Consider the following 7,446-nt stretch of genomic DNA (forward strand, 5'->3'; position numbering starts at 1 on the left):
GTGTAGTGGCACAATCTCGGCTTTTTTTTTTTTTTTTTTCCTCATTAAACCTTTTAATGAGTCTCAAAATTCTGTGACGGATTTTTGGTCAAGTTGTTTCCATTAAAAAGTACTGATTTTAAAAACTAATAATTTAAAACTGCCACACACAAAAAAGAAAATCAAAGTGGTCCACACAACATTCTCCTTTCTGTCTGAAGGTTTTATGATGCATTATTGTCATTAACCAGTCTCTTAGTGCTAAACTTAAATGGCCAATTGAAACAAACAGTTCTGAGACCATTCTTCCACCACTGATTAAGACCGGGTGGCAGGTATTAGGGATAATATTCACTTAGCCTTCTGAGCTTTCTGGGCAACTTGGTGACCTTGCCAGTTCCAGCAGCCTTCTTGTCCACTGCTTTGATGACACCCACGGCAACTGTCTGTCTCATATCACGAACAGCAAAGCGACCCAGAGGTGTTTCGTCTGAGAAGCTCTTGACACACATGGGCTTGCCAGGAGCCATATCAATGATGGCAGCATCATCAGACTTCAAGAATTTAGGGCCATCTTCTGGCTTTTTACCAGAACAGCGATCAATCTTTTCCTTCAGCTCAGCAATCTTGCATGCAATGTGGGCCATGTGGCAATCCAGCACAGGGGTATAGCCAGCGCTGACTTGGCCTGGATGGTTCAGGATAATCACCTCAGCAGTGAAGCCAGCTGCTTCCATTGGTGGGTCGTTTTTGCTGTCACCAGCAACGTTGCCATGATGAACATCCTTGACAGACACATTCTTGGCATTGAAGCCCACGTTGTGCCCAGGAAGAGCTTCACTCAAAGCTTCATGGTGCATTTTGACAGATTTTATTTCTGTTGTAACGTTGACTGGAGCAAAGGTGATCACCATACCAGGTTTGAGAACACCAGTCTCCACTCGGCCAACAGGAACAGTACCAATACCACCAATTTTGTGGACATCCTGGAGGGGCAGGCACGAGGGCTTGTCAGTTGGATGAGTTGGTGGTAGGATGCAGTCCAGAACCTCAAGCAGCGTGGTTCCACTGGCATTGCCATCCTTCTGGGTGACTTTCCATCTCTTGAACTAAGGCATGTTATCACTTGGCTCCAGCATGTTGTCACTATTCCAATTAGAAATTGGCACAAATGCTACTGTGTCAGGGGTGTAGCCAATTTTCTTAATGTAAGTGCTGACTTCCTTAATGATTTCTCATATCTCTTCTGGCTGTAGGGTGGCTCGGTGGAATCCATTTTGTTAACACCAACAATTGTTTCACACCCAGTGTGTAAGACAGAAGGGCATGCTCTTGGGTCTGCCAGTTCTTGGAGATACCAGTTTCAAATTCACCAACATCAGCAGTAACAATCAGGACAGCACAATCAGCCTGAGACATCCCTGTAATCATGTTTTTGATGAAGTCTCTGTGTCCTGGGGCATCAATGATAGTCACATATTACTTGCTTGTATCAAATTTCCACAAGGAGATATCAATAGTGATACCACGTTCACGCTCAGCTTTCAGCTTATCCAAGAACCGAGCATACTTGACGGAGCCCTTTTCCATCTCAGCAGCCTCCTTCTCAAATTTTTCAATGGTTCATTTGTCGATGCCACCACATTTGTAGATCAGATGACCAGTAGTGGTGGACTTGCCCAAATCTACGTGTCCAATGACAACAATGTTGATATGAGTCTTTTCCTTTTCCATTTTTGCTTTTAGGGGTAGTTTTCATGACACCTGTGTTCTGGTGGCAGATCCGGTGTGAAAAAGCTTTTTGATAAAAGCCATTTTAACTGTGGTGAGATGGTATCTCACTGTACGGTTTTTTTTGTCTTTTTTTTTTTTTTTTTGAGCCGAAGTCTTGCTCTGCTGCTGAGGCTGGAGTACAGTGGTGTGATCTCAACTCACTGCAACTTCTGCCTCCTGAATTCAAGTGATTCTCCTGCCTCAGCCTCCCTAGTAGCTGGGATTACAGGTGAATGCCACCATGCCCGGGTATTTTCTGTATTTTTAGTAGAGACCGGCTTTCGCCATGTTGGCCAGGCTGGTCTTAAACTCATAACCTCAAGTGGTCCGCCTGCCTTGGCCTCCTAAACTGCTGGGATTACAGACATGAGCCACTGGGCCCAGCCTCATTGCAGTTTTGATTTGCAAATCTCTCATGATTAGTGATGCTCAGCATTTTAAAACTATACCTCTTGGCCATTTGTATGTCTTCTTTTGAGAAATGTCTATTCAGATCTTTTGCCTTCCTCCCCTTTTTTTTAGAGATGGGGTCTCACTCTGTTGCCCAGGCTTGAGGGCAGTGGCATGATCATAGTTCACCATAACCTTGAAATCCTGGGCACAAATGATCCCTCTGCTTCAGAATCCCAAAGTGCTAGGATTATTGCCCATTTTAAAATGTAATTATTTGCTTTTTTCCTATTAAGTTGTTTGAGCTCGTTATATATTTTGGTTATTAATTCCTTGTCTGAGGGATAGTTCACATATATTTTCTCCCATTCTGTGGGTTGTCCCTTCCGTTTGTTGATTGTTTCCTTTGCTGCGCAGAAACTTTTTAGTTTAATATAGTTCCATTTATCTGTTTTTGTTTTTGTTGGCGGTGCTTTTGAGGTCTTAACTATAAAACCTCTGCCTACACAACTGTCCTCAAGTGTTTCTCTTATATTTCCCTGTAGTGGGTTTATAATTTCAGGTCTTACATTTAAGTTTTCAATCCATCTGGAGTTGATTTCAGTATATGGTAAGAGATAAGGGTCCAGTTTCATTCTTCTGCACATTCAGTTTTCCCAGCACCATTTATTGAAGAGACTGTCCTTTTCCCATTGTATGTTTTTGGTGCCTTTGTCAAAAATGAGTTGGCTGTAAGTGTGTGGCTTTATATCTGGATTCTCCATTCTTTTCCATTGGCCTATGCATCTGTTTTTAGCCAGCATCTTGCTGCTACAGTGTTGTTGTGTATTTTAAAGTCAGATAGTGTGATGCTTCCAGCTTTGTTCTTTTTGTTCAGGATTGCTTTGGCTATTTGACATCTTTTGTGGTTCCATATAAATTTTAGCATTGTTTTTTCTCTTTCTGTGAAGAAAATCACTGGTATTTTGATATGGGTAGCATTGAATCTGTAAATCATTTGGGGTAGAATTGTCATTTTAACAATATGAATTCTTCTTCCAATTCATGAACATGGAATATCCTTTCATTTTTTGTGTCTTCTTCAATTTCTTTCATCAGCATTTTATAATTGTTTATATAGAAGAAAATTCACACATTCAATGCTATCCCTATCAAATTACCAGTGATATTCTTCACAGAAATAGAAAAAACAGTGCTAAAATTTGTATGGAACCACAAAAGATGCCAAATCACCAAAGCAATCCTGAGCAAAAAATTTTCTTTCATTTTTTTGGTTAAATTGATTTATAAGTATGCTTTACTCTTTTTTTTTTTTTTTTTTTTGAGACGGAGTCTTGCTCTGTCACCCAGGCTGGAGTGCAGTGGCATGATCTCTGCTCACTGCAAGCTCCGCCTCCCGGGTTCACGCCATTCTCCTGCCTCAGCCTCCCCAGTAGCTGGGACTACAGGCGCCCGCCGCCACGCCCAGCTAATTTTTTTGTATTTTTAATAGAGACGGGGTTTCACCGTGTTAGCCAGGATGGTCTCGATCTCCTGACCTTGTGATCCGCCCGCCTCGGCCTCCCAAAGTGCTGGGATTACAGCTTAAGCCACCGCGCCCGGCCGTAGTATGCTTTATTCTTTATAGCTATTATAAATGGGATTGCTTTCTTGATTTTTTTTTCAGATTGCTGTTGCCATATATAAATGCTATAATGATAATGAGGTAAATTCAGCAAGAGAATGTAACAATTATAAATATGTATGCACCCAAAACTGGAGTACCTATGTATATAAAGCAAATATTAATAGATCTAAAGGGAGAGATAGGCTGCAATACAGTAATTGTAGGAACTTCAGCACCCCACCTCATACTGCATTTTATGATTTTGTATTTTGCAACTTTACTGAATTCATGTATTAGTTCTAAAAAATTTTGGAGTCTTTATGTTTTTCTAAATATCAGATCATGCCCTCTGAGTACAAGGCTAATTTGACATCTTCCTTTCCAATTTGGATGCCTTTTATTTCTCTGTCTTTCCTGAAAGCTCTGGCCAGGACTTCAAGTATTATGTTGAATAAAAGTGGTGAAAGTGGCCATCCTTGTCCTGTTCCAGATTTTAAAGGAAAGGCTTTCAATTTTCTCATGTTCAGTTCAATGTTGGCTGTGGGCTTGTCATATGGTCTTCTTTAGTTTCAGGTATGTTCCTCCTATACCCAGTTTGCTGAGGGTTTTTATCATAAAGGGATGTTGAATTCTAGCAAATGCTTTTTCAGCATCTATTGAAATGATCATATGGTTTTTGTTCTTGGTTCTGTAAATTTGGTGTATCACATTTATTTATTTACATACATTGAAACATTCTTGCATCCCTGGAATAAACACCACTTGATCCTGGTGAATGATCTTTTTAGTGTATTGTTGAATTCAGTTCGCTATTTTTATTTATGTATTTATTTTACTTTTTTGAGACAGAGTCTCATTCTGTCACCCAGGCTGGAGAGCAGTGATGCAATCTTTGCTTACTGCACTAGACCAGTCCAAACCAAGATACATCCATTCCAGGATCAAGGGGCAATCAAAACCTAACTACAGGATGATTGATCAATGATGGTTTTAAAGAAAGACCTTGATCAAAAGAGGGAAATGTAAAAGTTGTCAGAATCAAAATGCAGTCACTTGTGTTAGAGAAAAAAAAAAAACAACCCTGAAAAATAATGCCAAATATGAAGGGAGGGTTCTCATGCATAAATCCCTGATAAAAAGAACTATCACAAACTGTCACAAAAGATTCTGCAGAAACCACAAGCTTGCACCAAGGCCATCACATCTTTACACAAAAAAAATATGTCTTTGAGTATATCTGCACAGCAACTGCCTGTTTAACCTCAAACTAGCATCACCTTGTTATTGATTATTGTAGCCAAGGATAATTATCTCAAAACAGTTATATAATCCTCCTCATGTTTCCTTTAAAAACCTTTGTCTTTCTTTACTTCCCTGAATATGCACATGCACATAGTTTACTATGACACATGTATTTCTATTGCAATGCTCTATTTCTGAATAAATATCTTCCTTTAGAGAGCCTCTCTGTTTATTATTTAGGTTGAGAGAGTAAAAGTGCTAACACCCAGATAACTAAAGTTCAAGGGAAAAGAGAGAGAGAGAGACAGAGAGAGAAAGAAATGGAAAGGAAGAACTATTTGAATAAAGAATGGAGATCTCTCAGGGTTAAAGAAAAGCCAGAGTGGCTGGAATGTCACAAGTAATGCAGGTAATGAGAGGAGTGGGATAATGTGAAGAGGAATGGTGTACAGAGCTGGCTCTGTATGGTTTTATATTCTGTGTTGAAGAGTTTTTATGTTTATTTTTGTTTCTAGAGGAGGATCGCATTTTATTTTTTTTGTTTGTTTCTATTTATTTTTGTTTTATTTTTTTGAGACAGGGTCTCACTCCGTCACCCAGGCTGGAGTGCAGTGGTGCGATCTTGGCTCACTGCAACCTCTGACTCCTGGGTTCAAGTGATTGTCCTGCCTCAGCCTCTCCAGTAGCTGGGACTACAGGCATGTGCCACTACACCTGCCTAATTTTTGTTATTTTTTGGTAAAGACAGGGTTTCACCGTGTTGGCCAGACTGGCCTTGAACTCCTGACCTCAAGTGATCTGTAAGAAGGGTTGCATTTTAAGATTAAGTTATAATTTACACACAGTGAAATTCACTCTTTATCTTTTTATGCTGTATCATGAGAATATTGCAGAGCAGAAAAATAGAAAGACCCTAAAAATATTTCTGAGTTTTGTTTTATACAACTCCAAACTTACAAGGGAAGAATCTTAAAGAAATGGACAGTAGGAATGATTTTTCCAGTCTACAATGAGAATGCCCTCTGTGGAGGGGGAGAAGAAACTAGTGAAGACAAGAGGTCTGCATATTCTGGAGCCAGTGAGACAACAACTCCCACACACCAGCATCTGATGTGATCTTGAGGGAATGTAGGAGAGGATCCAGGACTGAATTAAGATTTTTAGGTGTTCTAAATTCTGTCAGCTCCCTTTTCTCCCCACATTTCTGACACCTTACTCTAATTTTGTTGATATCAGATGGAGGTCCTACTGTAGTGGGATTGATAAGGAATCAGAGAGACTGATGGAGTTCAGGAGGGTATTTATTATTTGGGTGCACCAGCCCAGTTGGATTAACATCCAAAGGACTGAGCCGTGAACAAAGAGTTAAGTTACCTTTTAAGCATTTAATGGGGTGGGGAGAGATCTGTGCAGGGGGAAGCATATTACAGAAGTGAGAAACAGAGACAATTATTCAATTAATTGAGCCATGCATTATATCATTTCTTTCTTTTCAAGGAAAAACGTGTTTTACGACTTGAGTTTATCTGTCTAGTGACCTTGCAGCTGCACAGCTAGAGAAACAGGGTCTTCATAATGCCTGGTGAAGGAGGAGAGATAAGGCTCACTAGCCACAGAAAAACAGGCAGTTAATTTTTAAAGGACTCCAGTTTTTTCTTTTTCTCAGGGGGAATTGGGTTTTCCTACATACAACTGAGTTTCTGCTTACAATTTCTTTAATTTCTTTTAATTCCTGCTCCATTCCCCTCTTTGGTGCTTTTTATAACAAAAGTGTTAATAGAAAGCATCACTTTTTGCCACCTCTTTGTGGAGCTGAGCTTTTTCTTTTGCTGGCAGCGGCTGATATTTGGTTAATGCCATTGACTATGCCGTAGTGTGTTGGGTTACTATTGCGTTTATAGTTGATTGAATACTCTTGATAAACAGAGGTAAAAGGCAAGGAAGGATGAGGCAGATGCCAAGAATAAGCAACAACCTACCAATGAGGGTTTTGAATCTTTTAAAAGTTGAGAACCATTTTCCTAACAAGGAATCTGGGGAGCACCTGGACTAAGTCTGAACTGGAACATGGGCCAACTCATGCATTCTAGCTGTATTTCCATGATAGCTTGGCCATTGTATCATCGATTTCTAGGCAACAGTTGGTTAAATTAAATTTTTCGCATACTGTTCTTTTTGAAGCTAAGAGTTAATCTAAAGCTAATCTATTTTGATATATAGCATTTCTTATTTGTGTTGCTTGTATTGCCAATAAATCTAATGCCCTTGATCTTTCATTGGTTATAATTTCAAGGACTACCTGCAACTTTATGATGTGGTTGAGCATATAGATTGGGGTGCGGTATCTCCATGACCCATCTTGTACCCAGGTAGCTGGCCTATAATATTTAATGATTCTTTCAGGAGGCCATTCATTATCTTTTCAGTCTTCTATGTCCACATCTTTTTAACATCTG

General features: G+C 39.7%; 1 pseudogene across 1 annotated transcript; it reads right to left on the reverse strand.

Annotated features, from left to right (window-relative positions):
- Positions 1–229: 229 nt before the first annotated feature.
- On the reverse strand, positions 230–1,713 carry LOC105553408 (annotated as a pseudogene). Its single transcript, XR_001008145.1, has one exon. The product of XR_001008145.1 is annotated as a putative elongation factor 1-alpha-like 3 (transcript).
- Between the last annotated feature and the right edge of the window lie 5,733 nt (positions 1,714–7,446).

Source organism: Mandrillus leucophaeus, unplaced genomic scaffold (assembly GCF_000951045.1).
Source record: "Mandrillus leucophaeus isolate KB7577 unplaced genomic scaffold, Mleu.le_1.0 Scaffold595, whole genome shotgun sequence".
Lineage (NCBI taxonomy): Eukaryota > Metazoa > Chordata > Mammalia > Primates > Cercopithecidae > Mandrillus > Mandrillus leucophaeus.